Here is a 21,101-nt window from a genome sequence, read left to right as displayed (position 1 = left end):
CATTTCCCAAGTGGTCCTCAATCTCTGCATTCTGCCTTTTACTTTCTCCTTTGGGGAAGTCGATGAGTCCTGTCACTGCCAATAGTACCTCTGGTCCTGGCTGTGAAAGGTACATCTTGAACCCTATTGTTCTGAGTTCCAGCCCTCCAGGGACATTTCCACTTGGATGTCTCCCTGTCCTCTCAAGTTCAGCTCAGTCAAGGTGGAGTTCAGCACTATGCCCTGAAAACCAGCTCTCCTCTGTGATACTCTACACCTGCCAACAATTCCATAACCACTGGCTAGTCCACCAGGCTGCAAACCCCAAAGACTCTTCAGCCCTTTCTCATCTCCGTTCCCTTTAGCCAAACTACTGCTAAAAGTATCTTTCCAGAATGTTTGCTCAGCCATTCCTTCTACACTCTCCAACCTCCTCAGTCCTTTAGTCCACTGCCCTTCTTTACTGTCTTCCTTATCCAGCTTTGATTACATGGTGCATCAGTTCCGTCCCTCTTGCCAGGGCCCAAATCCCCTTGCCACTCTATTTTCATCATTCCTATTTGACATGACTTGAAGCCAACCATCTTCTTGCTCTCCAACTAGGAGACTGAGTGGTACTGAAAAAAATTGCACAGAGGAAAGATAAAGTTAAGGTAGAAGCCTCTCTTCTAGTTTTCACGGAGGCCCCAAGACCAAGGATGCCAAATACTATCACATTCCAGAGCAAATTATTGGCTCCTCCCTATGCATGACTCCTAAAGAAGGTGGATGAAACAGGTCTTATGATCTTTATCTTTCATTTACCTTTAGCTGTGAGTTTTTTCTATCTGATACTCCCTCCTACTTACCCCCCTAGCCATGTGGGAGCTTCATAGTCGTCTTTAATAGGTAGCTTTTGAGGCTTGGAGGGTACAGACAGACATTTAGACTCATGCCTAGGGGGAAAAAGTCTTTAATGAGAGGTTTGCTGAAGTGAACTGCGTGTCAGCACAGCAGAGGGCTGCATTTAGGAAATAACCACATTCTGGCCTCTGCCAGGTCAAAGCTGCATTTTTTTTTTTCAGGGGCCAAATGTCACACTGACGGTAGGAATGTGAGTCTGCCTTGTTTAGAAAGGAATCTTGACCCAGAGGGCTTCCTGCAATCGATGAGGTATCCTTGGCAAAAAGAGGTCAGGGGTTCCACTGGGTGGAGAAGCAGAAGGGAATCATATGGGGCTGGTTCGAGGAAAGGACCACCTGAGACAAAGGAATTACAGATGGAAGGGGTCCAAGCAGGGGAGCATCTGAGGAGGCTGTGGATATGATCCCATGAGAGGGACATCAGTCAAGGGAAACTACACCAGCTTATATCTGTGTCAGTCAAATAAGGCCTTCCCTCTTCTTACCATTCTGTTGCCTCTGCCCCCATCCTGGAGGGTCCATTAGAAGTCAGGTGGTGGGGGGAACGGAGCAGCGGTCAGGGAGAAGTAGCATGAATGGGGAAATAGAGATGAACATCCCATTCCCCACTGCAGGCTCTTTGGGGATGAAGTGACCAGAGGACATTTTGTTATCTGAGATGATCACAGTCAGAAGACCTTCCTAATGTTTCATCTGAAGGGTGGAGAAGAGTAGGCGCAAAAGAGAGGATTCAGATGGGCAGTTGGGGGTGAAGAATAAAATTGTTTCTCTTTGCATCCTCTTGAGTCCAGCTTGCTCAGTGAGACCATTCAGTTTGTATCACTGAAATAATCTCAGTCCACAGTCATCCTTGAAGCCATGGCAATATAACACTTTTCTGGTGGATGCACTGTCCTATTCTCTGCAAAGTTACCTTATGCTTCTCTACCTTCCTTGATCCCTGAACTTCACACTGGCCCCTTATTCTCAGATGATCTTGCCTCACTCTTTGCAGAGAAAATAGAATCTGTCAGATGGGAGGAAATTCTCTCCATTTCTTCTGCATCACTAAATGGAGTTAACTATACTTAGAGTGTTAATTGTTAATTGATGCATATATTGTAAGTATATAAAGGTTGGTTCCACTATTTGTCAATAGTATATTCTCTTAGGCAGGTGGACTATTTCCTTCATAATCTTATTCTCAATATCAATTTGCCTATCATCTCATTTTCATATAATGTAAAAATGAACTTTTAGCTCAATTTGAAACTTGGAAACTTTTTCCATTTATATTAAAATCTATGAGAAGATCTAAAGTCAAGTTTTAATTTATTTGTATTGCGTTCTGCAAAATACGTCCACAAGATTACCATTTGTATGGTATTTTGCAATATTTGAAATAGGGCATTTCATGCCTTTGCCATCACCCTCAGAGAGCTTTTCCAGTCTCAATTCTCTTATTCCATCTAATTACAATTTCATTTTAAAAGCAGTTGGGAGCATATATACCCTGAGCATTTAAAAATGTTACATTTAATGTATGTAATGAGTTTTTAATTCCAATATAACTAACAAATATAATTGAAAAACAGAGTTGCTAATGGAAGCACGTTTCTCTATAAAAGTAATTTACATTATATAAAAGAATTTTAAGTTCATTACAGAAATTTTTGAAAATCACAGGAAAGTATAAAGAATGAAATAAAAATCAGCCATAATCACACCACCACTCTCACACTCATTTTTGAGATCTTCCAGTCTTTTCTAGTTTTCAAAGTTGGTATAATAATGCACACACATTTTATTATTTATTTTACTTTATTTTATTTTAATTCCAGCATAGTCAACATACAGTGTTGTATTAGTTTCAGGAGTACAATATAGTTATTCAACAATTCTTTATATGACTCAGTGCTCATCATGATAAGTGTACTCTTAATTCCCATCATCTATTTCCCCCATCCCCTCACCTACCTCCCCTCAGGTAGCCATCTGTTTGTTCTCTGTAGTCAGTCTGTTTTTTGGTTTGTTCCTTTTTTTTTTTTTTTTACTCTTTGTTTTGTTTCTTAAATTCCACATATGGGTTAAATTATATGGTATTTGTCTTTCTCTGACTGACTTTTTTCACTTAGCATTGTATCCTCTAGATCCATCCATACTGTTGCAAATGGCAAGATTGCATTCTTTTTGATGGCTGAGTAATATTCCATTGTATATATAAGCTATATCTTCTTTATCCATTCATCTATTGATGGACACTTACATTGCTTCCATAATTTGGTTATTGTGAACAATGCTGCAATAAACATAGGAGAATGCCAACATATTTTAAAACCCTGCTGTTTTTCATCAGAACATTATATTGAGGCCATCCTTTTTCTGTGCTATTGAGTCCTCTCCAACAATCTGGTTTTGGGGACTGAATTGTATTCCATCACATTATAATCTGTTATAATTTATTATATTATTGTCATGTGACATGTAATCTGTTCCTATTATAATTTCTTTAACAACCCCCAGCATGCTTATTTTTTTTTTAAGATTTTATTTATTTATTTGAGAGAGAGTGAGCGAGAGAGAAAGAGAGAGAGAGAAAGAGAGTGCATGAGCCAGGGGCGAGGCAGAAAAGCAGACTCCCCACTGAGCAGGGAGCCCAACGTGGGACTCCATCCCAGGGCTCTGGGATCATAACCTGAGCCAAAGGCAGACACTCAACCAACTGAGCCACCCAGGCACCGTGCTTATTTTTAGAAATAGAAAAATCTAGTATATCCTTGGCTTCTGGCATGTATTAAGTTTTGGTATTTTCATTCTACCATCAATAACCTTAACTTAGATTTTTGCCAGATTGCACACTTCCTCGTCTAGCAAACAATCATAGTCTTGTTTTAAATTCAGCAAAAATAAGAAGGCCACCAAGATCTTTAGGTTTCTGAAATTGTGGCCTCCCTTCATGGTATCTCTTTCCCCCTTTCTGTTACTTCCTAATACCTTATTATCCAGCTTTCCCCCCATTGAATTATTTTTACTCCTTCCTCCGTCTCTCTTCAAGATGGAGTTTATTTCTGTTGGATTTTTCCTTCTTAATGTTCATTGTAGAAAAAATCAGATATTGCACATAAGGCTGGTAGGCCTTATGTTTGTATATTTACATTTGCAAATATATATTTACCTGCATATCAAGGGTGGAACCATCTGGTGAGAGATTCATATATACCAAGTTCATCCCACTGATGTATAAAAGGAGAATGCTATTTTTTAAAATATTTATTTATTTGTTTTAGAAAGAGAGAGAGAGAGCATGAGTGGGGAGGGGCACATGGAGTGGGAGAGAGAGAATCTTAAGCAGGCTCCAAGCCTTGATCTCATGACCCTGAGATCGTGACCTGAGCTGAAATCAAGAGTCGGATGCTTACCCGACTAAGCCCCCCAGGCGCCCCAGAATCCTGTTTTTTAATTTACCTATTGAGAAATGGAGCTGACATGTGGTCTGAAATACTTTAATATGACTAACACATTCCCTTACTGAAGGAAGACCTTCAAGGAAAGCCCAATCATAAGAAGTTTGCTTAATAAGAATGAAATCAGAGGAAGGGTTTTGGGATTAGACATTCAGACTGTTCAGTGGCAACAGGCTAAGGCAGCCTTATATACGCATTGTTATAATTAAGGTTAGATGTGGGGTTAGGGTTAGGACGAGAAACAGAAATTATGACTGAGAAATTCATCAAGGGAATGAGTACTATCTTGACATGACTCTTGTATTAAATCCCTCTGCCTTCCCATGCATGGTGCACCCTGCTATCAGAAACTTCTGCATTGATCACTTGCTTCCTTCTTCACCCTCTCTCCTTCCTCCTGGTCAACCATGACTTCTGCTTTCTTCGTCCTTCTCCTGTATCTGATTGTTTTTTCTCTGTCTTCTTTCCATGCTGACTCTTAGTCTTACATCTCCGGAGTACCATGTATACAAATTCAGTCCTGGGCCTTCGGACAGTCATTCACGTGGCTCCTGATGTTAATGTAACACTCTTCTCTTTCCAGACACAAGCAAGACATCCTGCCTTTCTTGTTGTTGGGTGGGGCCACGTGACGAGTTCTGGCCTTTGAGCAGGAGCAATATCTGCCACTTCTGGGCTAGAGCATTTAATTATGGCTTTAACTTTATCCTCTAATTAAGTGAATTCCAAATCTACCAAACTAAACTTAATTGATCACCTGAGCTTAGGTCCCAGTTTCCTAGTTACCTTGCAATCGGTTGTTCCGTTTTCAAACCCACTCAGCATTTCTGCCTTTGGAGGCACCTGGCATCCTCAATTCCCGTGGCTCTGAGGATTCTGAGGCATGAACTGGTTTGCTTCTCGTTGACTCTTCCTCCCGTACCCCCTTTCTTTCCCCTCCTTGGATTTCCATTCCCAAAGTATTGTGACTATTTATAATCTGCTGCCATCTCCTTTTTTCTTTTCTTGTGGGTTCATGTTTTATTTTTTTTTTTAAGTGTTCCTGTCATTTTAGAGGAGTTCGGGAAAGGAAAGGCAAATTTGTATGTATAATCTTTCATGTTTACCAGAAATCCATTCACTTACTCTTTCTTTCAGTTTTTATTACATCTCTCAGAGCACTCCTGAGTGTGTCTTGAACCCCACAGGGACTTGATACAAGTCAAAGCAGTTGTAATATGGTAAGTGTGGCTTCCCTGACCCAAAGGGAAAAAAGGGCAGAGATTAAAATTACCATGCATGAAAATTTCTGAAAACAGCAGATAATGCAATATTTAACCCAATTTTCTTTTCCTGCATTCATTCAAAACTTGGTGAGCACCACACTCAGATTTAGGTGCTGGGACATGGATAAAATGATTAGAAATTTTAGAGTTTCTCATGGTGAATTTCTTTTGTGTTTCTTCATATGCCACATGGTAGTTCAGTCACTAACGTAAGTTGACCTTTGTTTCCAGCTGGAGGTTCAGAGAGGAGTGACTGTCTTTTTATAGAGAGAAAACAGCTGTGCCATCATCCCATTTGCCAGGAGAGAGGAAAAAATTGCCAAGGGTTCCTGTGTGTCATTGGCAAGAACAGTGAGATGCTGGGGCAACACAAATTATTCCAGAGGTACAGACTCCTCTGTCAATTTCCAAGAATTAGCTTTATCCACAAAGACCCTGATGGAGGGCCTGAAATTCCTCTTTGGACCAGCCAAAGCATGGCCTTTTACACAGAACACTTCACGATGCCAACAGATAGTTTCCAGAGAGGAATTGGGAATTAAGTTGAGCTCTGGTTGCGGATGATTCTTTTTCATGCCTAGCTACCCAAACAAAGAGAGTGAGCCAGAAGCCAAATCTGTGAGTGAACACACAGAATGGAATTGGTGCATGGGAATGCACGGGGCTCTGCCTGATTAAACTGCTGCCAGAGCGCCAGGGGACCATTTCTCTCCACCTCCCCGGCTCGGCTCGCTCGACTTTTGGCAGCTCTCTCTTCCCTACCCCCGCCATCCCCTTCCCCATGTCCTCAGATCCATGTGCACTGTTGTTTGGAAGAGGCCCAACTCACACAGATTGGCAGCACTGTAATTGGTGTTTTACCTACCTCTGCCTCTCTTCTCTCCACGTTTGATCATTCTCATAATGACAGCTTATTTTCTCTCTCCCTTTACCATCGGGAAACAAAAAGGAAACTCTTGAAAGAGTTGTGGAGTTATATTTGAGTTTTCTGATGTACCGCTATGGAAAATACAATTCATATTTTAAAATGTTTTTTTCACTTCTGTCCCCCCTCCACCTCTCCCCCCCGCAACCCAAACAGTCAGCCCTGATGGGAAACATTCATGTTGAGAATTGATTTTCCCCTCAGAAGGTGTTGTGACTACAGCAGTGACGTCCTCGAGAGTTGGCATGTCAAAATGTTGATGTTCTCATTGAAGACCTTCATCGTTGTCATCATTGTTGGTGCCTTCATTTGCTAGCCTCTGTTTACGTGCATTTTATTTCAAGTGATATTTCTTGGGATAATATTCACAAGGGTTTAGGGCTCCTGGAATGAAAAGTGTTATATAAACTGAAATGCTTGCCACCAGCTAAAGGTAATCTCTACCGCACACACCACACCAGGTGGTCGTAACAGCTCACATGTGCACAGTGTTTCTAGTTCAGAAAGACTTTTCATGTCTATTGTTTCATGGAATCCCCCGAGAGCACCGTGAAGAGTACATTGGGGGCGGTCTGGCTCCAGGAATCATCCTACCTTGTCATGCCACCAGGCATGAGCTTCTGTACCCTGGGCCCTGCTAACTTTTCACAGGTATGACTGTGTGGCTCTCTAGAAGCTATGTCCCAGGTGGTTTTGTCTTGGAGAAGAGTCAGGTTTATAGAGGCACAAATAAGCACAAAGTAATTAGAGGGATTCTTTTATTTTCTCATGTGTCCTAAGGAGGAAAACTGGGCAGGCAGTTAGTTACAGGATCTCTTTGGCAGACTGGGGGGAGAGGGGAAATCTGTGAACACTGTAGAATTAAGAAAACTGATTCCATCACAACTATCTAAACATTTCAGTTAAGGATACATATAATGAGGGCAATAGTTATAATACGAAACGAGTATATCATGTGATTTACCAGAGATCAGGATGCTACTTCTGTGAGTGACAGTAAGGCACTGTTAAGCCAGTGGCAAAAAATAAAAAAACTGTATGTTTCCTGGGACATACACAGTCTTTGAACTGAGATTTTATAAGACAGCGTTTCAAGGTGGCAAATAAACAGTTCCTCTAGAAGAGTGTTCTTCTAGAAGAGAAGACCAAGCAATACTGCGATAATTATGGGTGTGGTTTGATTCCTTTGGAGGTCTTGCCTAGAAGTCTAGTTTTTGAAGGAATGACTTAAATACAAAGCTGTTAGAGTGCCTGGGTGGCTCAGTCGGTTGGGCGTCTGGCTTGATTTCAGCTCAGGTCATGATCTCGGGGTTGTGAGATGGAACCCTGGATTCTCTCTCTCCCTCTTTCTGTCTACCACCCTCCCCCCCACCTCTCTCTCTCTCTCTCTCTTCCTCCTTCTCTAAAATAAATAAATACAAAGCTGTTAATGAACACAACCATAGTTGGCCATATAATGGTGTGGGAAAAACACAGTCTTTTAAGCCACGCACAGGCCTTGGACAAGTAGAACTGAGCTTGACTTGTGGATCCTCCATGTACTTTTATGCAACCTTGGGCAAACCATGATTTCTGTGAGCCTCAGTGTCTCCATGTGAATATCTGTGGATTACAAATACCTCCTTCACAGCATCCTTGTGGGGATCAAGTGAGATAAAACGTGCAGCGTGGCTGGCCTGGAGAAGCGCTCCACAAATGGTCGCCATTCTTCCCGTGGCTTGATGTTAGTCCCCTTCTCCATGGAACCTAAACACCTGAGAGTCAGAGACTCAGTTCAGCTTCTTTTTCCGTTCCCTTGAAGCCCCAAGTTACAAAGACTCTCAGAAAGTTGGCTGCAGTTGGTCTTTATTCATCACAGCCTTGCCTCCAACTCACATCCTGACTGATAAATTGGCTCTACTGGATGAGGCTTAGAAAGGACTGTTTAAAAAGCCCTGTGTTTTGGCTGATCACACCGCGGCTGACACTTGGTCCAGAATCTGGTTTGTGTGAATGATTTTAAGTAGGAATCAACTTTTCATTTCTCATGCAACAAAGGAAAAAGGATTATAGCTTTATCTGTTACACGCTGTAAATCACTTAAATGTCTCTCCCCTACATGCCCTGGAATCATACGTAAGGAACGTGGAAGCGATGAACGTACTTCCCAGAATCTGAAGTGAGAATCACACTCGCCCTGCATTCCTTTGTCTGACCCTTACACTCGCCATGGGATCCCTGGTGAGAGGGGACCCATCTCTAGAGGAGTCAACTGGCCATCTTCCTTTTGCATGCAAGGCATCTCGTATAAACAGACTCAGAAGAAGGAGCTCCGATAGACTTGAGAGTGAGCTAACATATTGGTGAAAAACTTCTTATTGGAAAAAAGGAAATCTGAACAATACAGCTCAGGCAAAATAGGAATTGTATTGGCTCACATGACCTAGAAATTCAGGGATGCTGCTGGCTTCAGATGCCAGGTTATCCACCCTAATGGAAAAGAGGCATTCTGATTACTGTAGCAGCCGAGTCCTAGGGAGGACTCCACTTAGACTTGCATTTAGTGAAAGAACATGCACTATTGCATGTCACATTCTATTATTCATTGCAAAAGTCACATGTAACGGATACTACTTATATTTTGTTTTCTGCTTTTGTCTTTCTTTTCTTCCTTTAAACATACTGCACAACCTAAAAGGGCAGGGGAGTAAACATACAGTTTTTTTTTTATTTTTTGCCACTGGCTTAACAGCGCCTTACTGTCACTGAGTGTAGATCTGTAAATATACTTAAATATATGTTTTCTATTTCTATTTCACTCATCATGGCTCTGCTTATATCCCATGTCCATCTTTGAGCCATTCACCATGACCAGAGAAGTGAGTACATTGACTAGTCATTGGTCAACATGACTACTGTTGAGTTGGGAGGAGCGTGGCATCATTATCCATAGTTCCATTGCGACCACATGAACTGGGGAGGATGAGGGTAAACAAACAACATACTCATCTACTACACCTATCCCTGTGTTGTACCTTTTCTGTTGAGAGGTGTAATTGTAACTAAATAGATTCCCTTTGGCTCCAGTTCAATCCCTTTCCTCTTCTGCCAGCTAGTCTGAATCTTTTCATAAAAGGCAATAGTTAAACGCTTAAAAGTTCTTGAGAAGTTGCATTATTTCATTGCCTTTATAGACTTCGCAATAAGAAGGTTTGTTCCCCGTACAGGCTACAAAAAAAAAAAGCCAAACAAACAAACAACAAAAAACAAAACCCACAAAAAACAAAAACAAAAAAACCTTAGCTATAAGAAGAATTTCCATTTTCAGTAAGTTTTCCCAGGGAAAGTTTCTAAACCTTTTGTCATCTTCATAGATCTGATAGACAGTTTTCTTTATCTTTCTTGCCTTTTTCTAATTCAGGATTCCAAATGAAGCCAATAGGAAGAATATAGTGTAGGGTATTGGTAAAAGAATATGAATTTCTGGGTTAACTGACTTGTGTTCAAATCCCACTTCAACCACTAGACCAGCAGTGGTTAGGGAAATGCAAATAAAAAAATCATTTTTCATTTATCATATTGGCAAACATTTTAAATATTGATGAAATATACACCTGTTCCCCCCCACCCCCACCCCGTGCCCTTCAGATCCTTCTGTTCTGTGGCAACAATACCACAAGCATTTTGCCTCAAGCCCCATCTGAATCCATATCTACTCCTGGACTGTTCAGTTATACGAGCCAATAAGTTCCTTTTTTCAGTTTAACCATTTTGGGTCAGTTGTCTAGTACGTGAAATTGAATTGCAACTCCCATAATTAATAATTTCCCTTCCTAATGAAGGTATGGGGAAGGTATCAGCCAGGACCCTGAGAACAGATGGACTCTATCCGACCCCTTCCTGCAATGCCAGTTACAGCAGTAGGGACTATAGGTTTGTCCGTATGAAGTCTTTTGTAGAGACTGGAAGTCCACCACACTGAAGGCTGCCTGCTGAATGGGACTTCACATAGGGCAGAGTGGACGTGAGCAGTGCAAGAGATGTGTTATATAAGATACTTGGTGTGTACCACTTTACAGCCTTGCATCTTCTCAGCCCACATTTTACTCCAGCCACTGCCGTAGCAACGAGCTTTGTGCAAACCTATTCTGACAGTGCCTCACTTCATCTGCATCACATCTTTCTGCCCTGGGACTTGTCTAATGCTGTGCTGTGAAATGGCTGTGGAAACCCACTCAAGCATGCACAACCTAAAAGGGCAGGGGAGTTAAAGCCCAGTGGGGCATCCCTGTTCTAATGGGGGATGAGAGCTGGTGGATAAATGAGGCATGTTATATATGGCTCCTCGGAAGGTCTTAGTGGGGCAAGCCCTAGTAACACAGTGGTGACCAACTGGATAATATACTCCTGTATTGCCATTTCTTCTTGGCCTCACTTTCCTGGATCATTTCCCAAATAAACTGCTTGCACACAAGCCCTTGTCTGAGGCTCTGCCTTTGAAGGAGAATCTATAATCACTACAATCCTAATGAGATCCCCAAATTTATTTCAAGTTTCCTCAAGTCTTGCATAAATAAGTATCATGGAGCTCAGTGTGGGTGATAACCAAATATTTTTGGCTCTTGTCCCAAACTGCATGAGCCTACAAACACTGATCTCAAATTCTTTCTCTCTGGCTTACACAGTCGCTGTCCACCAACTGAAAAGCTCCTCAGTGGTCATGCCTTGGGACGGTTGCTAATTCCAGGGCCTTGGGTGACAACACTGTTGTCCGTGTTCTTCAAGTAATACCCAACATGCAGACCTTGACTCTCTAGCTTCTCCCTGCACTCCCTTGAATCTTCTCTGTGTTGGATCCATACATCAATGAAGAGAAGATCCCTCTTGCTGTCTGGGTTACACTTAATTCCCCAGGTCCTGGGCACTGGGAGCAATATCCTTATAACTCCTTTTAATTCTGCCTGCAGCCCAGAGAGCTCGGACCTAGTCTGTGGGCTGGGTCAAGGAGCGATATATAAGGCAGATCCCAAATCCTTCATGTCATCTTTATCTCTCTTGAACATTTCCAGACCTTCTCCACTAGCTTCCTTCCAAATAGTCCCATAATTCAGAAAGCTGTTTCCTCATTGATTACTCAATTGATTATGGCCTATCCTTTGTTTGATTTGTCAGGAAGGTCTGAAACTCAGCATGGTCTGAGGCTCACATGCAGTCCTGCCACTTCTGCTCCCACAATATTATCCTGACAAAGTGAACTTCGTAACTAAACCACCAATGTTTAAGTGGAGTAGAATGTCAAAAAAAATCCTTGTTATATACTGAGATTTCAAACGTGGCTTATGGATATCCAGGCCTCCCCAGCCTGATTACCAAATAAGGCCATATTTCCTTTTCTGATCTAAAGTAAAATGATCGTAAGTCCCCATCCTGTGAAGGCCCTTCCTCTGCTGAGTCTTCCTCACCAACTGAATTCTGGGAGTCAAGAGAACATTCCCATGCTCTACAGGTCTGTTCTTCTGTCGTGTATGTCAGCCATTCTCACCCAAAGTAACCTGTTCTTCCAGGATTCCTCATGCTCCACATAGATTTACAAGTAGGGAAGGGGCCTAGGAACTGGATGGATTTCATCAATTTGGTAATCACAGCTCTTAGGGCTTTTTTTAAAAAAAAAAAAAGGTAACACTAGTCAGCCAAAGAACTTTGAAGTGGGTAATAGTTTGCCACTCCCACATAACCTTGCTACCCTGTTATAATGAGAGCAAGTCTCAGACCAAATTCTGCCACCCAAGCAGACACTTGCTAAACACACATTCACTAGCAAGCAGGCACAAAACAGGTCACGGTATCTATTCTGGAAGCTTGATGAAGTCACAGCCTCTGTCTGGCCCTTTGGATGGTCTGATGAACACCTTGCATGAACTTTTGTTCACTTGGAGACAAAAGCCAAGACTGCAGAGGCAGTATTCTGTCACCCTTTCAGTCAATATCAGACATCAAGGATATTCCACTTCGATGGGCACACACTGCCATGCATGTAGGGCCTTTTAGCAATCAAATGTCCCTAGGGTTGTCAGTTAGTGGGCTGTCTGGATTCTGATACCCTGGTTGTGCTAGGGTTGAGATGGTTTAGCCAGTCTATGTATTAAGAATACTTTTTCCCTCCCACATTCTTAGAAATATCTTTATTACGAATGTTCTTTTTTAAAACTTTTAGAAACTTTTCTTTAATTGAAATGTATTAGACAAAGAATACTTTTCATTAATAAGAGCTCATTTCTGACATCCATAATGCTGATCAACAAGACACCATTTCGCATGATAAAAACCCATTTTTGACATTCCACATGCAAATGGGCAAGTTTTGACCACTGATTGACATACAGACAGCAAAAGCATCCACATCAGAATGCCTGCTGACCACCCCAGCTACCCCTGGAGTTAAAAATGAAACTAAATGGCGCAAGTAGTATCTAACTGGCTGTGTTGACGTGTTTTAAAATAAGTTACTGTCATCTCTGTAGGTCCCTGAACTTCGAAGTCCAAGGCCCCAAATCTCTTGGATTCCACAGATTGATCACTGGACCCAAATAAAGCAATCACAATAGTTGGATGTTTTTCAAACTGCAAATTATGACCCATTAAAAGATCATAATATGAATTCAATGGGGTATAACCAACATTAAAAACGATGACATAGAATATATAGAAATATCAGTGTTAAGTATAATAAAGGTAAATATTGTTTCTGAAACTTTATGTTAAATATTTGTGGCATGTGTTTACTGGTGTACTTTGTAAAGTATAAAACATTTTTTTTTTAAGATTTTGTTTATTTGACAGAGAGAGAAACAGCAAGAGAGGGAACACAAGCAGGGGGAATGGGAGAGGGAGAAGAAGGCTTCCCGCTGAGCAGGGATCCCGATGCGGGGCTCAATCCCAGGATCCTGGGATCATGACCTGAGCTGAAGGCAGACGCTTAATGACTGAGCCACCCAGGCGCCTCTAAAATAGCTTTTAAAATGTTTTGTTTGGGGGTGACTGGGTGGCTCAGTCAGTTAAGCGTCTGACTCTTGATTTCAGCTCAGGTTGTGATCTCAGGGTGGTGAGATCGAGCCCCACGTGAGCTCTGGGCTGGGCATGGAGCCTGCTTAAGATTCTCTCTCTCGCTCTCCATCTGTCCCTTCTCCTCCCTGCTCTCCCCTGTGCAACCTCCCTGCTCTCTCTCTCAAAAAAATATTTTTAAAAAATATAAATAAAAAAATTAAATGTCTTTTTTTAAAACTGTGTATCAAAAAAGTTGATAACACTCAAAATACATTTCACAAAGTTGGTGTTATTTACCCTTTAAATACTACTTAAATACCAGTGCTCCTACTCTAGATTCACATTTAGGCAAAACATTTCTCACCCTCTTCAAGGGCATGGTTCTGGCGGAAGGTACCCCACTTACGTAACTGGGCAGGCAACTTACTCTGCAGCATCAGCATTCAAATGTATGGTGACTTCACTGCTTTCGCCAAGGACAATGGGTGGGTACTTGCTTTATATTTATATAACTACAGGGCCAAGCCTGGAAATTTTCCAAAAACAAAAGGAATCTGTTCCAAAGACTCTGAAAGCTTTCTCAATCTCTCCAAACTAAAAGTTGCCAGAAACCTCCCACTGGCAGTTCCAGGAAAAAAAAAGAAAGAAATTCTGCCTTTACCAGACATTATCATCATACCTGCCTCGCAAATAGTTTATATTCTAGACATATACCCTAAGCCGGATGTTTTCTTTTATATCAAATAAATTGAAAAGAATGGTTGAAGTTTTTCTTTTTTTTTTTTTAAAGATTTTATTTATTTATTTGACAGAGAGAGACACAGCGAGAGAGGGAACACAAGCAGGGGGAGTGGGAGAGGGAGAAGCAGGCTCCCTGCAGAGCAGGGAGCCCGATGCGGGACTCGATCCCAGAACCCTGGGATCATGACCTGAGCTGAAGGCAGTTGCTCAACCAACTGAGCCACCCAGGCGCCCTGGTTGAAGTTTTTCTGACGATCTCATCGACTCTTCGGCTCGCATACAGTGACTTGTATAGAGGGAAAAATCTGTCATTTGCAATCAAGTTCTGTCAAGTGTTTTTAAGAACTCTCTTACAGGGGCGCCTGGGTGGCTCAGTCGTTAGGCGTCTGCCTTCGGCTCGGGTCATGATCCCGGGGTCCTGGGATCGAGCCCCGCATCGGGCTCCCTGCTCCGTGGGAGGCCTGCTTCTCCCTCTCCCACTCCCGCTCTTGTGTTCCCTCTCTCTCTGTCAAATAAATAAAATCTTTAAAAAAAAAAAAAAAGAACTCTCTTACTAGAAGGTAGCACTACCCCAGAAGCGATTTTTAACTTCCGACAGCATTTTTATTAGCCAAGTCATCAATGCTCCAGGATCCTGCATAAAAATTGAAAATGGAGTTTGCAGAGATGAATAATGTCTACATGATTCTTTGAACTTAAACTGAAACCCAGTTTTTGTTTAGTAATATGATAGAAATGTACAGTTTGGGCTTCTAGTATTAAAATATAAATATATATATAATATATGTGTGTGTATGTGTGCATTAAAAAAAACAGTTGAAGAATATTGTGTGTTAAAAGCGATGAATGGAAAGCCAGTCTGTTCTACCGGTGGGACATTCCAATGGAAAGGTACATGGGTGGTTTACCTGAGAGAAAAACATACTTGATAATGAGTAGAAACCACTGAAAGAAGCTCACCAAGGATTGGCACTTAGTTGGATCCCCGCCGGACACTGAAGGAAAGGGCTTTGTGTTGCCTGGGCCCCAAGTCTGGGAGTAACATGATCTGGAGGCCTGGGTTGGGGTGTACGCAAAGGCGCTTGTCTGAGAGAAGCAGAAATAATGCCCATGAAGAGCGACCCAGGAAGTGACTCAGAGGGTAATGGGGATGAGTCATGTCAGGCTGTGGTTCCAGAACCAAGGAGAGAGCTTGAAAGCACAAGTGAACAGGTGAAGCACATCATGCTTACGGCGGCTGGCAGATGACGGGAGGCCTCCTTCAGCTAGTTGGTGCAGCATGAGAAATCACCTATTGAAAACGCTTGGTCTCCTCTTCCAGCAAACAAAATAGTCCAGTTCTTTTAAATGACCTCACAATGGATGACTTTTTCTTTTTGGAGACTCAGGAAAATGTGACAAATGTCTCTTTTATAATTTGCATTTTTTTTCATGTGTACCCTCATAAAAAATGAAAGTGAAGTTCTAAAATTCAAGCCCATTTTAGTTTCTTCAACATGTAGTGTGTAGGGAATAATGTAACATATTGTCAGCTTGTCAGGTTTATCCTTAGGCTTGTGTGGTCCATCCCTGTTGTTTGGATGCCCTGTGAGGGTGAGTAGGGCAGAGGGCAGAGAAATAGAGAACTGCAGGTATGCAAGAGATGTGATAATACAGAACTCAAGGGCAGCCTTAGGCATTGAACCATCTGCCTTCCCGTCCCCACTTTGCACTTTCAACCTGGGCCATACCTTCATCTGCTGGAAATCTAGAGCAAGATCACCTGAAGTTTAATTATTTAAATGGGTTGGCCTGTGCAGGCCCCAACTCTCTATGATTTTTCAGGTCTCTGCTAGTTCTAAGATGCGTTGAGATTAAACACACAGGCTCTGGGGCTGTGCTCAAATTCTGGCTCTGCCACTTACAAGCCCCGAGACCTTAGGGCAATTCAGTAACCTCTCTGTGCCTCATTCTCCTCAATCGCAAAATGGAGATAATGGAGTGCCTATCTCGTTAGGATTTTTGTGAGTATAAAATTACTCATGAGGACACACTAAGTCCTCATTAGCTATTGTTATTATAGTAAAGAGAAGCAATATAGCACAGGGGTTCAAGCAAGGAGTCAGAGCCAGACTGTTTGGGTCTAAATCCTGGCTGTGTGACCGTAGGAAAATTTCTTACCTTCTCTGTTGCCTCAGTTTTCTCATTTATAAAACAGGGATAATAAGAGCACCTGCTTCATAGGACCTGAGCAAGAATTAAATGAGTTAATATGTTCAAAGTTTCTAAACAGTGCCTGGCATTTAATATGTAAGTGTTTGCCACTATTAAAGTTGTGCATATTTTGCTTTTTTTTGTTTTTTATTGAAATCTCACACTGGTCCTGGCCCATACTAGGTACTCATTTAAGAGGCTGTCAAACACACGAATGAGTGAATACATGCAGTCAAATTCAATGGCTTGTAGTATCCATGTTGGCTGCCCATAGCATTCCAAATTTGCCAAATACACTTGGACTCGTCTGCATCACACATGACTTTAGACGAAATGTAGACATTGTTCTCAGCTGCCTCTCCGTTCTGCCCTGTGGTACTCAGTGCTAAAAGCAGGAGCCCATAGGACATGGAGCCGTGACAGCCTGGGGAGACATCTCTCCGTTTCTCCATCAGTACACTAGAGAATCATCATAACATTCTCAAAGTTTGGAAATTCAAGGACACTAATTAGAGACACAAGTCAAATCATTCTCCATCCCTTCCTCTGTGAATATTTCTGGTGGAGAGCAATCACCACTGTCATTTGAATGCTCAGGCAGCACTGCTGGGGAAGCAAGCAAGCAGGCCCCCTAAAACAGGCAGGCTCCCTGTTAACCCAGAGCCTATCTCTCTGCTGCCTGGGTGGCAGCAGGACTTCTGCCCCTTCATAAACATCAAGACACAAAATAATGGAATGTTTAGTCTGAGTAATACATTAAGGAAATCAATTAAGCCCACATGCAACTTTTTAAGATTTTAATTACAGTACTTAGGGTACCACACTAGAGCAGTTTGTCAGGAACATAATTTGTTAATGAAAAACAACTGACAGTGAATTAGTCGGGATTGTAATTAGCTCTTGCTAGCCATCCATTGGAACCCTGATCAAAAGCCAGTCTGCGAGAGAGGGCTAAATCAGCTGTGAATGATAACCTCGACGGCTCTATCTGGGCCATCCCCTTGATGCCCGTGTACTTGGAAGAGCCTGGCTGAGACCCTGTACACCTTTTTAACTCAAGTGTCAGAAGTGCAGACCCTCAAGCCCCACCCCAGACCTGTTAAATCTGCATTTTAAGATGCCTCGTGACTTAGAAGCCGATGAAAGGTTGCCAAACACCGTGGGAGTAGAAAGAGCACAGGATCAAAATCAAACACATCTTACTGCAACACCTGACACACCTGACACACCCACCTGCTCACCAGAGATGTGTCCTCAGGCAATTGCTAAGTCATTTTGAGTCTTGGTGTCCTTGTCCATAAGTTGCATCCACTACTTCTATACTGTAGGGTCCTTGCAATGACTGGCGAGAGCATGTGAATGCGCCTACCACAGAGGTGAGCAATGAGAGTGTAGGAGGAGCTCAGCACGGCTTCCTGAGAACTGGGCCTGACTATAAACAGTGCCCCATGAAATGTCTAAGTACCTTCATCTCTCCAGTCTTCCCCTTCCATGAAAGGGTAAGACTAGGAGAAAGAAGATAAAATATGACAACTAAGTTGAAAGAGTAGAGAGAATATTTTTTTTAATAAAATAAGGAAAATAGTGGAATTAGCCAAAGAATATGCTAAAATTAGGTTACATTTTTTTTTAAGTGGCCCAATGACCAAGTAAGAAAATGTGGCTTGCTAATATCAAACAACTGGGAGAATGCAGGGCCCAGATTGTTCTATGTTTTCCCAGAGGTGGGAGGATCCTGAGGAATGAGGTGTCCATGTGCAATCCTCCCAAGATGGGATTCATGCAAGAATCTCGAGAACTGAGATCTATAGTTGAAGATCAAATTTTTTGGGAAACATTCTTGACCTACTACACAATGAATATGCTCTTGATAGAACATGCAAACTTAAAAATATGTACATCGAAGCAATTTTCTCATAAGAAAATTTCCCTCAAAGCTTCCTCACCTAACTCAAGATAGTGTTGGAAAGAGGCCTTACCTAAGCTGACTATTAGATCATGTGCTCAGTGCAGGGGATTATTGTTGCATTATGGCACATACAGAAAATGGTCATAATTTTATAACACACTGTGGGTAGACTGAAGAGGTTCTGGGAACATCTATGGAGGACAAGGTGAACAAAATCATTTTTTTACATCATGTAATTACAAGGAAAATTAGATGTTGAAGAAGATGACAGTAAGTTTGCATAAAATATTCAAATTGAGTACTGTCAACTTTTTAAGTGAGAAAAAGATTTTGCTTCTGGAAATTTTTTTATATCAGGTTTGATGCTTAAAATGGCTATACTCAATTCCTGATGAAAAGTCTTTAGTAATGATCTCTTCAAATTTTGGATATTCACTATCAATGAGGATGATGAGTGTTTGCATGAGAAGATCATAAAAAAGTATTTAAACTGTTTTACAACTGTTCCAAAATTCATAGTTGTTGAAACTATACTTAAGGACTGTAATATCCCATCCTTTTCTTTTATCAACAAAATTAATGTTGAAATTCCTAGTGATAAGGCAAATATTCTTTAAATCTAATTGAACTTTTTCATATCTAGTTCTTCAAAATGATAATAATGTGGCTCTAGTTTGCAGAACTCTCCCATATCATTAGACCAGTCACCATTGAAAGGACACATCAATTACAAATGGGCAGAAATCCCACACCTATGGGAAGGCCACCACCAGAAGTTCAACATTTTTGCTCCACCTTCTCCCAACACAGACAGTTGGCACCTAGGGCTATGCACTGTGCTCCTTGGGCGCTGGGAACACAAGTTCCTCCAGAAGCTCCATGGGCCATGTATCTACAGTGGGCAGTCTGGGCTCCATTGTTAGCTGCTGGTATGGTGGTCCAGATGGACCTCTTGAGGCTGAACTGTTAGTGCTCAGTGGTACTCATTAGACTCCTGTCTGCAGGGACTGTGGGGTGTACAGACAGATGTCACTCATCTGGGGCCATCCTCTGCAGAGCCCCAAATAAGGCTGCTCGTGGGCACAGGTGACCAGCACAGGATCTTTGGCAGCCCCAAAGATTTGGGGGTGTAAGGTCTTGTGGCACACCTGTAACTCATTCATGGCACAAGACTTGACCAGTTGGGAAGCTTTGGATCACTCAGGGGCAGGAACCAAGCCATCTTCTTTCTCTTTCACTTCTTGAATCTATGCATGGTGGGCTCTCCTACCCCCTTCCTCTTTTACTTCCTGCTCAAAGGATTGGTTAAAAGACTTGGCTATCTCCATTTGGCTTTCATTTCTGGCAGATGGTAATCTGACCTTATCTACTATTTTCATCCCACCCTAAGATGCCTGGGATACTCAGGGCGCCTGGGTGGCTCAGTCAGTTAAACATCTGACTCTTGATTTCAGCTCAGGTCATGATCTCAGGGTCATGAGATTGAGGCCCATGTCAGGTTCTGCCTGGGTGTGGAGCCTGCTTAAGATTCTTTCTCTCCCTCTTCCCCTCCCCATTGGTGCTCTCTCTTTCTCTTAAATAAATAAATAAATAAATAAATAAATAAATAAATAAATAAAAAGATGCCTGGAATGCTCAGCCTTAGGCTTGGGATCAAGTGTGGTCTTTTTAGTGGTTTGATTTGCTCTGCTTCCTTTGGTATTTGTGGGGTGCTGCTTCACATTGATTTTCCTTGCACATCAGCAATAATATCTCACCCTTGGGTTTGGGGAATGGAAGAGGCAGAGATTTAATGAGTGGGAAGCAAGAGGGTTCAGGCTTCATCTTCATTCTTTATTCTCTTACAAGGGCTTTGCATTCTAGCAAGCACACACCTTAATTACCTTATCAAGCTCTTAACTAGCTATTAATAAATTCTATAGTTTTTTCCCCCATTTGGTCACTGAAAATTAAATGGCTATTGTGTTGGAAGTTTCTATTGGTACAACATACAGTCTAAAGGTGATGTTAAACCATATGCAGGGATTACAGAGAAGGTACATTGAAAACCACAGCTCACCAAACCCACAGCCATATCAAGAATATAATAGGGTTGAGAGAGTAGAGATTTAGAGAAAATTTATGAGGATTTCTTTAGAGAGAATTGTGGCTGTACTGTGAGTCTTCATTCCCCATCTAAGGGGGAGGTTTGAAGGGAGCTTCCCCTTTCAGCTTGTTGAGGGAAAGGAGTTCCAGTGGGACTAGTGAGCAGTTAGGGGAACACACAGGCCTATTTTCTGACCCCACACCACTGCTCCACCCAGGATATCAGAGTATGACACCTGGACTATCTCGCTGCTGTGGCAGCAAAGCAAAGGAGAATTGTTCTTTCTTGGGGACTGACCTTCACTCCCAGATTCTGTCAGAGCAAAGACAGTGTATTTACCTGGCAACCTTGGGTGGGGCCATCTTGTAGTATCCTGTCCCATAGAGTTATCAGGGTGGAATAAATGGCCTCCATGGAGGCTAAGCCAAAGTTGTACTTCTGGATTCTTAGGGGCAGGGGAGAGAGTGAGCAATGCTAGGCCAGTGGCCCCTTTACCTGGGTCAAGGGCATGGCCTGTGACTGCTTACCAGCAAACTGTCCCAGAACACGACTTTAATATCTTCCCATCCCCAGGGCCCAACCTGTTTATGATAGGTTAAGCATTTTCTGCCACTCTTACCTTTCTTTCCTACCAC

General features: G+C 42.1%; 1 long non-coding RNA gene across 1 annotated transcript; it reads left to right on the top strand.

Annotated features, from left to right (window-relative positions):
- Positions 1-2,554: 2,554 nt before the first annotated feature.
- On the top strand, positions 2,555-12,151 carry LOC145717087 (uncharacterized). The gene is made up of 2 exons (XR_014140104.1): positions 2,555-5,544; positions 5,821-12,151. It is a non-coding gene; the product is annotated as an uncharacterized LOC145717087 (long non-coding RNA).
- The last annotated feature ends 8,950 nt before the right edge of the window (positions 12,152-21,101 follow it).

Source organism: Leptonychotes weddellii, chromosome 14, assembly GCF_054177405.1.
Source record: "Leptonychotes weddellii isolate Sample4059 chromosome 14, ASM5417740v2, whole genome shotgun sequence".
NCBI lineage: Eukaryota > Metazoa > Chordata > Mammalia > Carnivora > Phocidae > Leptonychotes > Leptonychotes weddellii.
Note: the sequence above shows the minus strand (reverse complement) of the source record. Positions and strands in the feature narration are given on the sequence as shown.